Raw genomic sequence first — 19212 nt, forward strand, 5'->3', positions numbered from 1 at the left:
TCTACTTCCTGAGTGCTTAGATTAAAAATGAGCTCTACCTCTGCAATAGAAAATAGCCCTATATTCAATTATGTCTCCAGAAGAAATAAAACACAACAAAAATCATGAAGAGGAAAAGATAATGTGGTACGAAAAGAAGAGCCTGGAGTGAGGGGTCTATAAGTCAAGGAAGTTGAAAGTGATTCAGAAACCCTCAGGACTTAGAAAAGTCATGTTGATAGGATTTCCTTCAGAATATTGGGGAAATCTACCCTTCTGAAACTTTGATTTTAAACTTCAATCTCCCTAAGCTATAAAACAAATGTGTTTTGAATTATGATCTAGATCATCCAGATCTAGAAATGAGAGGACCCTTGCTTCCTCCACACTCATTTCTCTAAGGAATAAGAGATAGATAAATTCTCTAGAAGGCCCATTTGAGGTAAATTATCAGGTTTATAGAATACACATATTTTTTATAAGGTTCGGGGTTCCCAAATGAATCCTGACTCCAAGTTGCTGATTAATTGATTGTAATGACTACACACTTTGCCTTCTTAGTTCTAAGAATGTACAACATTTCTTTCTGTCTCATGACTAATAACCTTGTTCTTCTCTCTTAAATATTCTTTCACCTATATTGCTATGTCACCATTCATATTCATAGACCACAAAACATTTGTTTGACTATTCTCTCAAAAACTGTCCACAGCCATATAAATAGTTTAACTATCTTTATTTTTAATAAACACTTGACATCATCAGTTACTTGCTTTATAGAGAATTTGTCAACAGTTTATAAAGTAGTTTTAAATGTCTCCAAATGGACTTTGGAGGGTAGTAAAATGGCACAATGCACAGGGATGCCATCACAGGTAAGTACTTTCTCTCTCTCCTCTCTCTCTCTCTCTCTCTCTCTCTCTCTCTCTCTCTCTCTCTCTCTCTCTCTCTCTCTCTCTCTCTCTCTCTCTCCTCTCTCTCCCCTCTGTCTGTCTGTCTCCCTCCCTCTTCCTCTCCCTCTCCTTCTCTCTCCTCTCTACTTCAATAGAAAACTTAAAAAAAAATTTAAAAATGGGCTTTTGATTTGCAAATGCTGATATGTAGCTGGAATGAAAGCACAGAATGACTCAGGAGCTTCTGTAATGAGGTCTGAGTACATTATGGCTTGTAAAGTGAGCCCTTACCTAGAAAACAAACAAAGAATCAAAAGCATAGTAGAAATAGTACTCACAATATTGTCATTCATACACTTACTCTAAAATAATGAGCTCAAAGATTTTTTTAAAAAAATATTTCATTATGTGGTACAAGTAAGTATTCTACAAAATACACAGATTCACAGAGATGCCAACTACAGTGAGTGGACATGATAATAATTTTGACTATAACTCATCCTTTGTGTCCTCTAAAGTAAAAAGATCAGGCAATGAAGGAGAAATGATCTTCTCTTAAAACAATAGGACAATTAGGCTACTTGAACACCCTGAAAATATTCAATTTGCTTTTGTATCTCTGAAATATTCTCTTATTTATTTGTTTAATTAATTATTATTAGATATTGTCTTTATATACATTTCGAATGCTATCCTGAAAGTTCCCTATAACCTCCCTCTGCCCTGCTCCCTACCCACCCACTCCAAATTCTTGGCCCTGGCATTCCCCTGTACTGGGGCATATAAAGTTTGCAATACCAAGGGGCCTCTCTTCCCAGTAATGGCCCACAAAGCCATCTTCTGCTACATATGCAGCTAGAGATATGAGCTCTGGGGGTACTGGTTAGTTCACATTGTTGTTCCACCTATAAGGTTGCAGACCCCTTCAACTCCTTGTGTGCTTTCTCTAGCTTCTCCATTGGGGGCCCTGTGTTCCATCTTACAGGTGACTGTGAGCATCCACTACTGTATTTGCCAGGCACTGGCATAGCCTCATACAAGACAGCTATAACAGGGTCCTTTCAGCAAAATCTTTCTGGCATTGTGCAATAATGTCTGGGTTTGGTGGCTGATTATGGGATGGATCCCCGGGTGAAGTAGTCTCTGGAGAGTCCTTCCTTTCATATTAGCTCCAAACTTTGTCTCTGTAACTCCTTTCATGGGTATTTTGTTCCCAATCTAAGGAGGAATGAAGTATCCACCCATTGGTTTTCCCTCTTCTTGATTTTCTTGTGTTTTGCAAATTGTATCTTGGGTGTTCTATGTTTCTGGGCTAATATCCACTTATCAGTGAGTGAATATCTAATGATTTCTTTTGTGATTGGATTACCTCACTAAGGGTGATATCCTCCATATACATCCATTTGTTCAAGAATTTCATAAATCCATTGTTTTTAATTGCTGAGTAGTACTCCATTGTGTAAATGTACCACATTTTCTGTATCCATTCTTCTGTTGAGGGGCATCTGGGTTCTTTCCAGCTTCTGGCTATTATAAATAAGGATGCTATGAACATAGAGGAGCATGTGCTCTTATTACCAGTTGGAACTTCTTCTGGGTATATGCCCAGGAGAGGTATTGCTGGATCTTCCAGTAGTATTATGTCCAATTTTCTGAGGAACCTCCAGACTGACTGCCAGAGTGGTTGTACAGGCTTGCAATTCCACCAACAATGGAGGAGTGTTCCTCTTTCTCCACATCCTTGCCAGCATCTGCTGTAACCTGAATTTTTGATCTTAGCCATTCTGACTGGTGTGAGGTGGAATCTTAGGGTTGTTTTGATTTGCATTTCCCTGATGATTAAGGATGTTGAATGTTTTTTCAGGTGCTTCTCAGCCATTTGGTATTCCTCAGATGAGAATTCTTTGTTTAGCTCTGAGCCCCATTTTTTAATGGGGTTATTTGAATTTCTGGAGTCCACCTTCTTGAGCTCTTTGAATATATTGGATATTAGTCCCCTAGCAGATTTAGAATTGGTAAAAATCCTTTCCCAATCTGTTGGTGGCCTTTATGTCTTATTGACAGTGTCTTTTGCCTTACAGAAACTTTGCAATTTTATGAGGTCCCATTTGTCAATTCTTGATCTTGCAGCACAAGCCAATGCTGTTCTATTTAGGAATTTTTTTTCCTGTGCCCATATCTTCGAGGCTTTTCCCTATTATTATTATTATTACTATTTTTCCTCTATTAATTTCAGTGTCTCTGGTCTTATGTGGAGGTCTTTGATCCACTTAGACTTGAGCTTTGTACAAGGAGATAAGAATGGATTAATTCACATTCTTCTACATGATAACCACCAGTTGTGGCAGCATCATTTGTTGGAAATGCTCTTTTTTCCACTGGATGGTTTTAGCTCCCTTGTCAAAGATCAAGTGACCATAGCTCTGTGGATTCATTTCTGGGTCTTCAATTCTATTTCATTGATCTACCTGTCTGTCACTGTATCAGTACCATGCAGTTTTTTTTTATCACAATTGCTTTGTAATACAGCTTAATTTCAGGCATGGTGATTCCACCAGAGGTTCTTTTATTATTGAGAATAGTTTTTGCTATCCTAGGTTTTTTATTTTTCCAGATGAATTTACCTTTCTATCTCAGTGAAGATTTGAGTTGGAATTTTGATAGGGATTGCATTGAAACTATAGATTAACGGGATAGCCATTACTATATTAATCCTGCCGATCCATGAGCTTGGGAGATCTTTCCATCTTCTGAGATCTTCAATTTCTTTCTTCAGAGACTTGACGTTCTTATTATACAGATCTTTCGTTTCCTTAGTTAGAGTCACACCAAGGTATTTTATGTTATTTGTGACTATTGTGAAGGGTATTGTTTCCCTAATTTCTTTCTCAGCCCATTTATCCTTTGTGTAAAGCAAGGCCATTGATTTATTTGAGTTAATTTTATATCCAGCTACTACACTGAAGCTGTTTATCAGGTTTAGGAGTTCTCTGGTAGAATTTTTAGGATCACATATATATATAATATCATCTGCAAATATATCATCTTCTTCCTTTCCAATTTGTATCCCTTGATGTCCATTTGTTGTTAAATTGCTCTGGCTAGAACTTCAAGTACTATATTGAATAGATAGGGAGAAAGTGGGCATCCTTGTCTAGTCCCTGATTTTAGTGGGATTGCTTCGAGTTTCTCTCCATTTAGTTTGATGTTGGCTACTGGTTTGCTGTAAATTGTTTTTATTATGTTTAGGTATGGGCCTTGAATTCCTGATATTTCCAAAACTTTTATCATGAAGGGGTGTTGAATTTTGTCAAATGCTTTCTCAGCATCTAATGAGATGATCATGTGGTTTTTGTCTTTGAGTTTGTTTATATAGTGTATTACATTGATGGATTTCCATATAATATCTCTGAAATATTCTCAATGTAATTTAAAAAATATTTCAAGTAATGACATATTTCTGTCTATTTCTTAAGACATAAAATTTTCAATTTAAAATGATCTATATCTGCATGAAAAACTAACACTATTCGCCAAAATAGTGTTTGTTGTGTTTAGATTTTGATAAGTCTGATTTTTTTATTGATTCATTTATGTATCCTTAAATTATTGCATCTGTGCACAGTGATAAACTCTCCTTCACATTTGGAATATGGAAAGAAACAGAAACTAATTTGCTTACTGTGATGCATATTAATGTGCTCTAAAAAATCAAAGAGGAAATACTCTGACACCCTCTGTAAACCCTCTTTTTATTATCTGGTTAGATAATAAAAAGTTCTGTTATTTCATTTAAAAATCTCTTTAAAGTACAAACAACATTGGCTTTAGCACAACTAAAACATTATATATAAGCAAATATGTATATCTCTTTCTCTGGAGGATAAAGTTTTGCATTATGTATGTCTAGTTGGTTCTCTCATAGACTTTTATCTAAATCATCTCTTGTGAAGGTATGTTAAGGTTCATCAGGTGTATGGTATAGTAGAACCTACAGCAGTTTTTAGGACTTATCTACCAAGAAGAAAGAAAATCCTGCAGTGGCAATGCAGACAAACTCTGAATTAAAAGGATAAAGAAATACCTGTGACTTGCCAGCACAAACCCAACAATAGCAAAAGGTCCTTAACAGCCTGAGGAATCCAGAGAAGGTAAGAAAACAAATGCTTTAACTCTATCATTCTCTTGTCTCCCAAAGTCTCTTACCTAATGACATGGAGGCAGCTGATCATGACATTATTTACAATATGTCGCTTGTCTTGTTGCTGACAAAATACCTGTTAAAATCAACTTAAATAAGGAAGATAGAGTTTGCTTTAACTCAAAGTTCTGTCACACATTCTCTCATGGCAGGAAAGGTATGGCCATAGGGGCAGGATGCTAATTACACTGCTCCTGCTGTAAAGTAGGGTGAATCTGCTGCATGGATAGCTTTCCCTTTGAATACTGTCCAGCAGTTAGGATGCTACTTTCTATCTTAATACAATCTAGAAACTCCCTCTGAGAAATATCCAGAGATTTGTGTCTGATGTAATTAATGTTAACAGTAAGATAAACCACCCCACTCTCCATGAACAATATTTTGAAAAAATATTATAGTGTCAGTTTACCATTCCCATAATTTGCATTTATCAATCCATGCAATTGAACATTCAAGTTAGTTTTTCAAAAGAAAATTTTATGTGCATCAATTATCTTCTTATTGCAGTTAAGCTTTTCAATTTCTTGCCATTTTCAGCATCTACTTGTTTCATCATCCCTACTAAGAAATTACTTAGACATTCTTAAATTAATTGTTTGTTTTTGTCTTCTGTTTCTAGCCTTCAACAAACATTTTCCCCCTGTGTGATAAAATTTTCATTAGCCTAAATTTGTCATTATGTTTCCTTGTTTCTTAAATATTTGTTCAGTTATATATTCACAAGTTTAAGTTCAAAGGATCACTTTTTCTGAACAGAACTTCATGCATACTAATTAAATTATAAATATTTGCCCTTAAGGTAGTTCTGAAGAATGTTTTGTGACTAGGTCGATGAGCCATACATAAACAAATTATAAATTCCTTTTTAAATGAATATCACTAATAATTTTATTTTTAATCTTTCCAAGTATTTTAGGAAATGCCTGATTATAGTTTATATAATGACATTGACAAAATTTGATGAGCACATTCATACAAAAAGGATATGATTTGAGTCAACATTCATGTAAGTTATTCATATACATATTTCTTCATTATTCTTGAGTTATTTTCACAAAAAATTAATCAATTGCAAGGGAGAATCTGGAGTTGAAAATGCATATAATGAGTAAGTTAAGATTTAAAAGGTCATAGAAATATAGAATTGTCACTGAGTAACAAAGAATTAATGGTACAAAAATTGAGTTTGAGAAATTCATAATGGAAATAACCAGTGCTTTTATTTTATTGTGAATTAAATTTTATTTTTGTTTTTATTGAAAATAGATTTTTCTACATATAATATATCCTAATTAAAATTTCTTTCCCTCTTCTTTTCTCATTTCCTATCCACTCGCCTACATCGAAAACCACTTCATTTCTTTCCCTTACTAGAAAACAAGTGCTGGGAGTGGTGGTGCACACCTTTAATCCCAGCACTCAGGAAGCAGAGGCAGGCAGATTTCTGAGTTCGATGCCAGCGAGGTCTACAAAGTGAGTTCCAGGACAGCCAGAACTATACAGAGAAACCCTGTCTTCGAAAACCAGGGGGCGGGGGGGTTGGATAGAATAGAATAGAATAGAATAGAATAGAACAAAACATCAGAATAGGACAAAGCAAACAAATACAACAAAAAGTGCCCAGAAGAGGCACAAGAAACAGATATAGACACAAAGTCCCTCGAGTTCAGACACTGAATAATCACATTAAAACACTAAGCTAGAAGTTATAATTTATACACAAAGTGTCTTTCAGGTATACACATATATAGCTTTTCATTACACACATATACACACATATATACATATGCACATTACAACGCAAAGTATCTTTAGGTTATATACATATATAATTTTTCATCCTATATACATATATGTATATATATATATATATATATATATGGTGAAATTTATAAAATTATGACATGGCACTACAAGACAAGAAACTTCCCTCCCTCCCCACTTGTGATTGCTTTCTTCTCTCTCCCAAGTGGGACTGGGGCATCCTCACTTGGGTACTGCAGCTTGTTGAGCCTTTTGAATTCTGTAGACTATATCTTGTGTATTCTTTATGGGTTTTTTCTTTTCTCTTCTTTTTTCTTTCTTTTTTTTTTCTTTTTCTTTTTTGGCTAACATCCACTTATTAGTGAGTCCATACCATGCATGTCCTTTTAGGTCTGAGTTACCTCACTCAGGATGATATTTTCTAGTTCCATCCATTTGCCTGCAAAACTTAGGATGCCCTCGTTCTTAATAGCTGAGTAGTATTCTATTGCGTAAATGAATCACAATTTTTGTATCCATTCTTTTGTCGTGGGACATCTAGATTGTTTCCAGCTTCTAGCTATCACAAATAAGGTTGCTATGAACATAGTAGAACATGTGCCCCTGTGGCAGGGTGAGGCATCTTTTGGGTATAGCTGTGTCTTCAGGTAGATCTATTTCCAATTTTCTGAGGAACCTACAGATTGAATTCCAGAGTGGTTGCATCAGCCTGCAATCCCACGAGCAATGGAGGACTGTTCATTTTTCTCCACATCCTTTCCAACATGTGTTCTCAACTGAGGTTTAGTCATTCTGCATGGTATAAGGTGGAATCTCAGGGTCGTTTTTTATTTGCATTTCTCTGATCACTAAGGATTTTGAACATTTCTTCAGGTGCTTCTCAGACATTCGAGATTCCTCAGTTGTGAGTTCTCGGTTTAGTTCTATACACCACTTTTTGATTGGGTTGTCTATGGATTGCTCACAAAAAGGGATTTATCATGGCTGCCCTCCAAAAGACCCAACAAACAACTGAAAGAGTCAGATGCAGATATTTGCACCCAACCAATAGACAGAAGCAGCTGACCCCTGTTGGTGAATTGGGGAAGGCTGAAAGAAGCTGGGGAGAAGGACAACACTTTTCAGATATTCAGCAAAATATCAGAACTTTACTCTTTAATTTTATTATGCTCATTGTGTGTATGAGTGTGTGACTGTGCATTTGTGTATGTGTGTTCATGTGAGTATGTGGTGTTCAATTGTGTGCACATTTTTCAAAGTGCCATGTTGAAGTCCAAAGGAAACCCACAGGTGTTGTCTAATATCTGGTCAGAGATTATTAACTCCATATTCTGAGCAAAACCACACATTGGTTCTTTCCTATTTATATTACAACCACATGCTCCATAATATTCATAGTGGCCTTAATTATAAGAGCCAGAAGATGGTAACAGCCCATATGTCCCTCAACAGAAGAATAGATACAGAATATGTGGTATATTTACACAATGGATTAGTACTTAGCTATTAAAAACAATGACTTCTTCAAATTCACAGGCAAATGGATGGAACTAGAAAATATCATCCTGAGTGAGGTTATCTAGACTCACAAGAACACACATGGTATGTACTCACTGATAAGTGGGTATTAGTCCAAAGTCTCAGAATACCCACAATACAACCCACAAACCAGATGGAGCTTAAAAAGAAGGAAGGCCACTCTTAGCGACGGGGACTGCTCTAAGGTCTGCCCAAAGTATGGATGCTTCAATCCTACATAGAATGGGGAACAAAATAATCACAGGAGGTAGAGGGAGGTAGGGACCTTGGAGGGAGAAAGGAGGGGGAGGCAAAAAAGGGGGAGCAGGATCAGGTATTGGAAGGGAGAGGAGAAAAGTATAGAGAGAATTGGGAAATTTAATAGAAATATGTAGCAGTGGGAGATTGAGAACTGGGGTAACCACTAGAAAGTCCCCAACCGCAGGGAAGCAAGTCATTTCCAGGATGCAACAGGGAGGACCTTAGCCATTTGGGGAGATAGAACTTGTATATACCACCTCCAGTAGACAGAACCCTCAGTTGAGGGATGAGGCCAACCACACGTCTCAAAATTAACCTAGAAATGTTCTTGTCCAAAGGAAAGACAGGAACAAAAAAAGCAACAGAGACTGAAGGAAAGACCAGAGACCACACCACCTAAGGATCCATCCCATTTGCACACACCCAACCCCTATATTATTGCTGATGCCAAAAAGCACTTGCTGACGGGAGCCTTGTGTGGTTTTTCCCTGAAAGGTTCTACCAGCACCTGATCAATACAGATTCAGATACTAACAGACAACCATCAGACTGAGCCAGGGGACAACAGTGGAAAAGCTAGGGGAAAGACTGAAGGAGTTGAAGGGGATTGCAACCTCATAACAAGAACAATATCAAGTAACTGGACCACCCAGAGTTCCCAGAGACTAACCACCAACCAAAGAGTATATATGGAGGATCCAAGGCTCCAGATACATATGTAGCAGAGGATGGCCTTATCTGACATCAGTGGTCCTTGGTTCTATGGAGGCTTGATGCCCCAGTAAAGGGGGATGCTAGATCAGTGAGGTGGGAGTGGGTGAATGGATAGAGAAGCATCCTCAAAGAGGCAAAGGGGAAGGGGGAGAGGGTGGATGGGTGGGAGGTTTGTGGAGGGGTAATGGGGAAGGGTGATATAATTTGAAATGTAAATAAATAAAATGTTTAATTAAAAAAATGATGTCCTCAGGGCTGGAGAGATAGCTCAGTGGTTAGGGGCACTAACTGTTCTATGAGTGGTCCTGAGTTCAATTCCAAGCAACCACATGGTGTCTCACAACCATGTCTCACAACCATCTGTAATGGGATCCGATACCCTCTTCTGGTGTGTCTGAAGACAGTTACAGTGTACTCACATATATAAAATAAATAAACCTCTAGTTTTTTGTTTTTTTTTTTAAAGATGCCCTTGTTCATTAAATTCAACTAACCTGGCATGTTATGGTAGGGTCTTGGATGAACACACACACACACACAATTTTTAAGGTAATAGGTTGTTCCCAGCAGTTAAAAGATAATAAGAATTCTGTGAAAGAGATGGCTTATGAATTAGTTTTCTTTAGTCTTGGTTCAAAGTTGTTGTTATGGATTGAGATGAGGCTCTGTGCTGTGTTCTTCATTAAGGGACTATTTCCTAAATACCCTCATTGCAGATGATCTAATAGGAACTATCTTCATAAACATATGCCTATCCACTCACTGTCATATGCTATGATAATGTATTACAATTCCAGTATATCAGTGGTATCATCTCAAATTCCTGTCATTTGATTTCAGGCTATTGCCTTCTTGCTGTCTTTCTAGGTCTTTGGAACAAATTTTAAATGTGAAAGGCAGTAGAAACCTAATATTATAAGCTCCTGCATATTCTAGGGAGTATTAAGAAATGGAGTCTCATCTCTAAAATATTTCTTTTGGATTCAATTACCATGACAGGTTTTAACACTGTATATCATTTACAAACTCTGATATGGAGAGAATGTTCATATTTGTTTTTTATATATATAAAAAAAACCCAACAACCTTGCAGCTGCTTTTTATCCTAATTTTCCTAGAACTGTGCACATGGTACATGTAAAAGTTAGGCTGTAAAATTATGGAAGTCCACTTAGGGAGGAAGCAAAGGACTCTGCTCTGTTCTTAACCACGCTCCCTGCCTGCCCGCTGCCATTATGAAAAAAAAAAAATCAGGATGCTGAGCTCCAGTACTCACAGTTACTCAGTCTCCCTTTGTCATACCTGCTACAGTTACAGTTGAGTGCCCACTACCCAAGGATTTAATTTTAAGATAAACATGTTAGACTGACACTCTTCCAGAGTTATCTTATGGGAAGAAAATAAGTTACTCATTATACATTAGAGATTGTAGATTATAAGAGATGAATACATCACGACTCATTTTGTAATCATGAACTTTCAAGTTATTTTATAGCATTTTCCTCTGTACTTTCTATAACCCTCATATGGGACAGCAATAAACATTGATACAGTGAATGATTTAATTGTGAAGTTACAATCAATGATAGGAAAACCTGTAAATTTACCTTCCATCTACTTTGAGAATTAAAATTGAGTTATGTTTTTGAGATCCACATTTGTGTAGATGTACCTATAATTAAATACAGAAGAAATTTGCTCATGATAAATTTACAAATCATATTTTACAAACTACTCCTTTTGAAACAGAAAGCATCTAATATGTAATTACAGTCTTTAGAGGGATTTTTTCTTGAATTCTTGTCTAGTTTATGTGAAATGAAATCCATAGTCCAATGGCTTGTGCTCACTAGATAATAAAGATCCACTGTAATAAATTGTGATTAATTAGTCATATGCACACACCTAATTTAAAGGATACCCATTTAAGAGAGAATTATTTTTTTCTTAATTCCTTTATTTTCTTTAAATTTATAATGTACTTCCTACTTGGTATACAACTCCATCTCCTCTCCCACTCCTTCTTTTACTCATTTCTATATGTGTGGAGGTATAAGTGTACATGTTGTGGTATGGTTTTCAATCTTCCATAAATCTTTAATAAATGTGTGTATTTCTGTCTATCTCCTTTCTCTCTGCATACATATCTGTGTAAATTTTTGTCTTTCTGTTTATAAATGTGTATCTTTGTGTAATTCTGTGTGTGTGTATGTTTGTGTGTGTTTCAATGTATGTATGTATGTCCCTCTGTCACTTTCTGTGCATCTATATGATGACATTCTGTGTGTCAGTCTGTCTCCGCCTCTAGTCTTGTCCCCTCTCTACTCTTTTTGTATGTTGGGGTATGGATGTGTGTGTGATGGTGTGAGTGTCTGCTTTTGAGTTTATGTCTGTTAGTTTAATACTTAAAATTTTTATGGGATGTCAAAAGTAAATGCAGGGACAAAGAGTGGAGCAGAGACTGAAGGAAAGTCCATCCAGAGACTGCCCCAACTAGGGACCCATCCCATCTGCTGACACCAAACCCAGACACTAAGGCTAATGTGAAGAAGTGCTTACTGACAGGAGTTCAGGATTAGCTGTCCCCTGAGAGGCTTTGCCAGAGTCAGGCCAATACAGATGTGGATGTACACAGCCAAACATTGGACTGAGGGTGGGGACACCAATAAGGAAGTTAGGGCAAGGACTGTAGGAGTTAAAGGGGTTTGGAACCTTATAGGAAGAACAACAGTGCCAACCAACCAGACCCCCAAAGCTCCCAGGGAATAAACCATCAACCAAAGAGTACACAGAGTGTACCCATGCCTTCAGCTGGATATGTAGCAGATAATTGCCCTATATGGCATCACTGGGAGGGTAACCCCTTGGTCCTGTGGAGGCTTAATGACCCAGGATAGGGGAATACTAGGCCACTAAGGCAGAAGTGAGTGAGTGGGTGGTAGAGGCAGGGGGAGGGAGGAGGGGATGAGGGCTTGTGGAGGGGAAACTAGGAAAAGGGATAACATTTGAAATTTAAATAAAGTAACCAATAAAAATTGAAAAGAAACTTTATGGGATAATGTCAAGGAATTTAATCATGAATAAAGTACAATTAAAAATAACTCCAATTACATGGATGAGGATGTACACAGCCAAACATTGAACTGAGGGTGGGGACACCAATAAGGAAGTTAGGGCAAGGACTGTAGGAGTTAAAGGGGTTTGCAACCTTATAGGAAGAACAACAGTGCCAACCAACCAGACCCCCAAAGCATATTTTCATTTTAGCCACTCCTGGAGGATATTAAGCATTTTGATAGAATATTTCAACAGATGGAACTTTTTGCCAGCATCTGGATTATTTTCCAGGTTAGACACATGTCTGTTCACAGACTGGTCATCTCTGAATGAAAGCAAAAAGTTGTTTTTAATCCTAGGCATCCTCAAAGCCTCTCTGTTTGCTTGGTTTTGTTTTTGTTTTTGTCTATTTTGCTCACTGTTGCTAAAGTTACCATATTCTCCAAATGTTCCTTTATCAAGTCACCAAAATCACAGTGAGTTTATGACTTTCTGGGTACTAGGTTGTGTGGTCATGTCAAATCAAAGTTTAATCTTCCACACACAGTCTGCAAAGACAGATGTAAGAAATTTTGTAATAATATTTGTCTTGGTAGTGTGGATGGCTGAATGCAATTCCTTATTCTATTGTGGATCAACAGATCAAGACTCAGAGAGGAAAGGTGAGTACCCAAGGGTTTTCTCCTGATGACTCAAACATGTGGTCAGAAGACATATTATTAATACTGGTCCTAATAATTTTTCTGCTAAAGAGCTGGAAATGGAAATGGCTACACTCTTCAAGATTCTACTGTCAGATTGTTTGTGATGGACATAGTACTACCGGAGGATCCAGCAATACGTCTCCTGGGCATATATCCAGATGTCCCAACAGGTAAGAAGGACACATGCTCCACTATGTTCATAGCATCCTTATTTATAATAGCCAGAAGCTGGAAAGAACCCAGATGCCCCTCAACAGAGGAATGGATACAGAAAATGTGGCACATTTACACAATGGAGTACTACTCAGCTATTAAAAAGAATGAATTTATGAAATTCCTAGGCAAATGGATGGACCTGGAGGATATCATCCTGAGTGAGGTAACACAATCACAAAAGAACTCACACAATATGTACTCACTGATAAGTGGATATTAGCCCAAAACTTAGGATACACAAGATATAAGATACAGTTTGCTAAACACATGAAACTCAAGAAGAATGAAGACTGAAGTGTGGACACTATGCCCCTCCTTAGAATTGGGAACAGAACACCCATGGAAGGAGTTACAGAGACAAAGTTTGGAGCTGAGACAAAAGGATGGACCATCTAGAGACTGCCGTATCCAGGGATCCACCCCATATACAGCTTCCAAATGCTGACACCATTGCATACACTAGCAAGATTTTGCTGAAAGGACCCAGATATAGCTGTCTCTTGTGAGACTATGCCGGGGCCTGGCAAACACAGAAGTGGATGTTCACAGTCAGCTAGTGGATGGATCACAGGGCCCCCAATGGAGGAGCTGGAGAAAGTACCCAAGGAGCTGAAGGGATCCGCAACCCTATGGGTGGAACAACATTATGAACTAACCAGTACCGTGGAGCTCTTGACTCTAGCTGCATATGTATCAAAAGATGGCCTAGTCGGCCATCACTGGAAAGAGAGGCCCATTGGTCATGCAAACTTTATATGCCCCAGTATAGGGGAACGCCAGGGCCAAAAAAAAAAAAAAAAAAAAAAAAAAAAAAAACTGGGAATGGGTGGGTAGGGAAGTGGGGGGGAGGGTATGGGGGACTTTTGGGATAGCATTGGAAATGTAATTGAGGAAAAGATGTAATAAAAAATGTTTAAAAAAAAAAGTCTTCCTGATTCCCACAGAAGTGGATACTCACAGTCAGCTATTAGATGGATCACAGGGCCCCCAATGGAGGAGCTAGAGAAAGTATCCAAGGAGCTAAAGGGATCTGCAACCCTATAGGTGGAACAACATTATGAACTAACCATTACCCTTGAGCTCTTGACCCTAGCTGCATATGTATCAAAAGATGGCCTAGTCAGCCATCATGGGAAAGAGAGGCCCATTGGACTTGCAAACTTTATATGCCCCAGTACAGGGGAATGCCAGGGCCAAAAAGTGGGAGTGGGTAGGTAGGGGAGTTGGGGAAGAGGGTATGGGGGACTTTTGGGATAGCATTGGAAATGTAAATGAGGAAAATACCTAATAAAAATATTAAAAACAAACAAAAAAACAACTCAAGAAGGTAGACTCCAGAAAACCAAATAACCCCATTAAAAACGGGGCTCAAAAAATGGGGCTCAGAGCTAAACAAAGAATTCTCACCTGAGGAATACTGAAGGGAAGAGAAGCACCTGAAAAAATGTTTAGAATCCTTAATCATCAGGGAAATGCAAATCAAAACAACCCTGAGATTCCACCTCACACCAGTCAGAATGGCTAAGATCAAAAATGCAGGTGACAGCAGATGCTGGCGAGGATGTGGAGAAAGAGGAACACTCCTCCATTGTTCATGGGATTTCAAGCTTGTACAACCACTCTGGAAATCAGTCTGGCGGTTCCTCAGAAAATTGGACATAGTACTACCGGAGGATCCCGCAATACCTCTCCTGGGCATATATCCAGAAGATGTTCTAATCAGTAAGAAGGACACATGCTCCACTATGTTCATAGCAGCCTTATTTATAATAGCCAGAAGCTGGAAAGAACCCAGATGCCCCTCAACAGAAGAATGGTTACAGAAAATGTGGTACATTTACACAATGGAGTACTACTCAGCTATTAAAAAGAATGAATTTATGAAACTCCTAGGCAAATGGGTGGACCTGGTGGGCATCATCCTGAGTGAGGTAACCCAATCACAAAAGAACTCACATGATATGTACTCACTGGTAAGTGGATATTAGCTCAGAAACTTAGAATACCCAAGATACAAGATACAATTTGCAAAACACATGAAACTCAAGAAGAATGAAGACCAAAGTGTGTACACTTTGCCCCTTCTTAGAATTGGGAACAAAACACCCATGGAAGGAGTTACAGAGACAAAGTTTGGAGCTGAGACAAAAGGATGGACCATCTAGAGACTGCCATGTCCGGGAATCCATCCCATATTCAGCCTCCAAAAGCTGACACCACTGCATACACTAGCAAGATTTTGCTGAAAGGACCCTGATACAGCTATCTCTTGTGAGACTATGCAGGGGGGGCTAGCAAACACAGAAGTGGATGCTCACAGACAGCTATTGGATGGATCACAGGGCCCCCAATGGAGGAGCTAGAGAAAGTACACAAGGAGCTAAAGGGATCTGCAACCCTATAGGTGGAAAAACAATATGAACTAACCAGTACTCCCGGAGCTCGTGTCTCTAGCCGCATATGTATCAGAAGACGGCCTAGTCGGCCATAAGTGGAAAGAGAGGCCCATTGGTCTTTCAAACTTTATATGCCTCAGTACAGGGGAACGCCAGGGCCAAGATGTGGAAGTGGGGGGTGGGAGGGTAGTGGGGGGAGGAGGGTATGGGGAACTTTTGGGGTAGTATTGGAAATGTAAATGAAAAAAATAACTAATTAAAATATAAAAATGGAACAAAAAGTGTATAAATGACAATATTTCTTTGAATGATCTCATTTCCTCCTTAAATGCAAAGGAAAGAACAGTTAAGAAATGAAGGCCTTTCATAGCATTTTGTTTCACAGGGGCTCGGATCCCCACCAGGACCAACAGTTGCTACTGTTGATAAGACAGGAAACCTACTAGGAAAAGACCTGACTTCCGTTTGTGGTGATGGAAAACTTTCTACAGTAATTCTGGAAGGTTTCACATCACTTATTGTTGTCTGTCTGAATGACAGGATCCAGCTTTTATAATGACCCCTACCCTCTTCAATTCTACCACAATGAAGAGAAACAGTTGTGCATCGAATCATTGGCTATACAATAAGAAGTTAAGAGAGTACTATTCATCAGAATCTATCTACTAGAAAAGTCAGATCTCTTTATTAGTGTGGGAAATCTGGTAAAACTAAATGTTGCCTGAGCTTTCAGTGTTAACATTAGGGGTCATTTTGTACAGTAAAGATTGAGGCATAAAATCAGTTCAAGGTCCTGTTTGTCCATGCCAGCCCTTGCACTGCAGCTGTGCACACCTTTGAACTGGTTCTCAAGAAGCAAATAGTGCTCTGTGCTATATATGGCATGACAGGTATTTCCCATCTTCTCTCAGGATATGCTGTTCCTCATCCAAGAAAAATGACCCCAAACTGAGGATAAACTTATAATCTCACCCAGCATAGCACCATGTCAAACAGCATATGCGAAGTTGGATTGCAGAGAAGATGTAAACCTAAAACCCCATCTGCGCATGTAGTGGCATGGATCTTAGAGATAGAGAAAGTCCTGGCGTCATCTACCCTCGGGATTCCTCCGAATCTCTGTGAGTAGTTTCCTTCATCATACATTCCCTTGAGTGAGAGTAGATAGATAGGAGAGAAATCTGGTAAGCTCAAAGGTTCCTCTGATACTCACAGCATAAGGAATAGGGATTCAGAGGGGGAAAAAAGTCGTCGTAGTGAGCAGTCATGTAATTAAGTATCTTTCATTTGATTACTCCATGTGGACATATGGAGTCACGTATGTCATACATGTGTACCAGTATCACCTGGTATGCATGCCTCCTCAAATGGATTTTTCTCTTTTTTATTAGATACTTTCTTATTTACATTTCAAATGTTATTCCCTTTCCTAGTTTCCCTCCCCAAAATCCCCTATCCCCTCCCACCCATTCCCCCTCACCCTGCTCTTCATTCTCATCACTCCCTACTTCATTTCTGAGAGGCAGGTTTCTCTTCTAGTTTTAGAGCATGGAACCTCTTCCTGTATATCTTTTCTGTACAGACCCAGTAGGATCTCATGGTCTGCTTGACTCTCTCACTCACAAAATAATGATATCCAAATGAAGGTTCACATGGCTATAAAACAGGTATTCTTTTTTAAAATTTTATTTTATTTTAAATTCATTTTTACATTCCATATTCCATTCCTGGCCCCCCTATGCACCCTCCAATTGCTCCACATCTCACACCTCTCCCCACCCCACCCCATCTACAAGTGGATGCCCCCAACCCACCTAACCTCTAAACTCCCTAGGGCCTCCAGTCTCTTGAGAGTTAGGTGCATCATCTCTGAATGAACTCAGATCTAGAAGTCCTCTGCTGTATGTGTGTTAGGGGGTTTCATATCAGCTGGTGTATGCTGTCTATTTGGTGGTCCAGTGTCTGAGAGATCTCAGGGGTCCAGATTAATTAAGACTGCTGGTCCTCCTACAGAGTTGCCCTTCTCCTCGGCTTCTTTTAGCCTTACCTAATTCAACAACAGGGGTCAGCTGCTTCTGTCCATTGGTTGGGTGCAAATATTTGAATCTGACTCTTTCAGTTACTTGTTGGGTCTTTTGGAGGACAGTCATGATAGGTCCCTTTTTGTGAGCCTCAGGAATAGTGTCAGGCCTTGAGACCTCCCCTCAGGCTCCCCTTCATTTCCATCCCTGTAATTCTTTCAGACAGGAACAATTATGGGTCAGAGGTGTGACTGTGGCATGGCAACCCCATCCCTCACTTGGTGTCCTGTCTTCCTGCTGGAGGTGGGCTTTATAAGTTCCCTCTCCCTACTGTAGGGTGTTTCATATAAATAAGGTCCCTCCCTTTGAGTTCTGAGAGTCTCTCACCTCTCATGTCACTGGTAAATTCTGGAGGATTCCCCTAACCTCCTACTTCCTGAGATTGCCTAAAACGGGTATTCTTAAGTACTGAACCATCCCTTCAGCACCATAAAATGATATTTTTAAATTTTACTATTTATTTAAAATTCAATTGTATCTTTTCATTCCTTTCTTTCACTTGCTCTAATGTTGTTTCTCTTCAATCTCCCACTTCTGTTAAAAATATGTGGCCTATTTTCTTTAGCTGTCATTTTATAGATAGAAATAAATCCATAAATACGTGCAAACAACCTGATGAGTCCATTATCTTTGTTAATATATGTACTATTTCCAAGAGAACCAACTGTGATTGGCTTACAAATTCAAGGTTTAATTTTTGGGAAAGCCAATTTTCTCACCGTTTGTAGTATTTGTTTTCATGTAGTTCTTTATCTAGAAGTTTGGCTTTATGATATTTCCTCATTCTGACTTATTGTTACTAACTTGGGCAATGTTCTGTTCAGAAATTGTTTAAGCAGCCAGATTGTGGGACTATCAAATGTGAATCCTCTCCTACATTTCTAGGAGGACCAATCCCAAAGCAGATTTTTTGATCTTCTGGTATAAAATTATTGACTCCTTCAACCAATTTTCAGATCCCAAGGTTCAGGAGTTAGTATGAATATATAGGCAGTGGATCTTGGAGCCACTGGACATTTTGATAGAATAGAGTTAGGAACATCATGGTTGTTTAGTGAAATGGTGACAGGACCTTCTCTAAGAGCCATGACCTCATGTGACCTCATGTGCTCAATGTCAGGCATGAATTTCTGCTCCAGAGAAATCAGATAATAACTCACTATGGTTATCTTTGTTGTGGTTACCATATATGTATGCTTCTGTCATTTAAAAATAGTATTCAAGTTGAGGTATTGGTCTCTTATGTGTACCAGTTTCCTCATCTGTCCACTAGAGGCACATTGAACTAAGAGATTTTTTGCAATCTAAGCACATCTGAAAATCTGCTCTTAGGTTTCTAGTTTTGAAAGAAAAAACTTACTAGACCTACATATCAGTCAATGCTCTAACAAGTCTAACAAGAGGAAAGTTTTTAGCTATGAAGAAAGT

This window comes from Mus caroli, unplaced genomic scaffold, assembly GCF_978045245.1.
Source record: "Mus caroli unplaced genomic scaffold, Mus_caroli_1 scaffold_3, whole genome shotgun sequence".
In the NCBI taxonomy this organism is placed as follows: domain Eukaryota; kingdom Metazoa; phylum Chordata; class Mammalia; order Rodentia; family Muridae; genus Mus; species Mus caroli.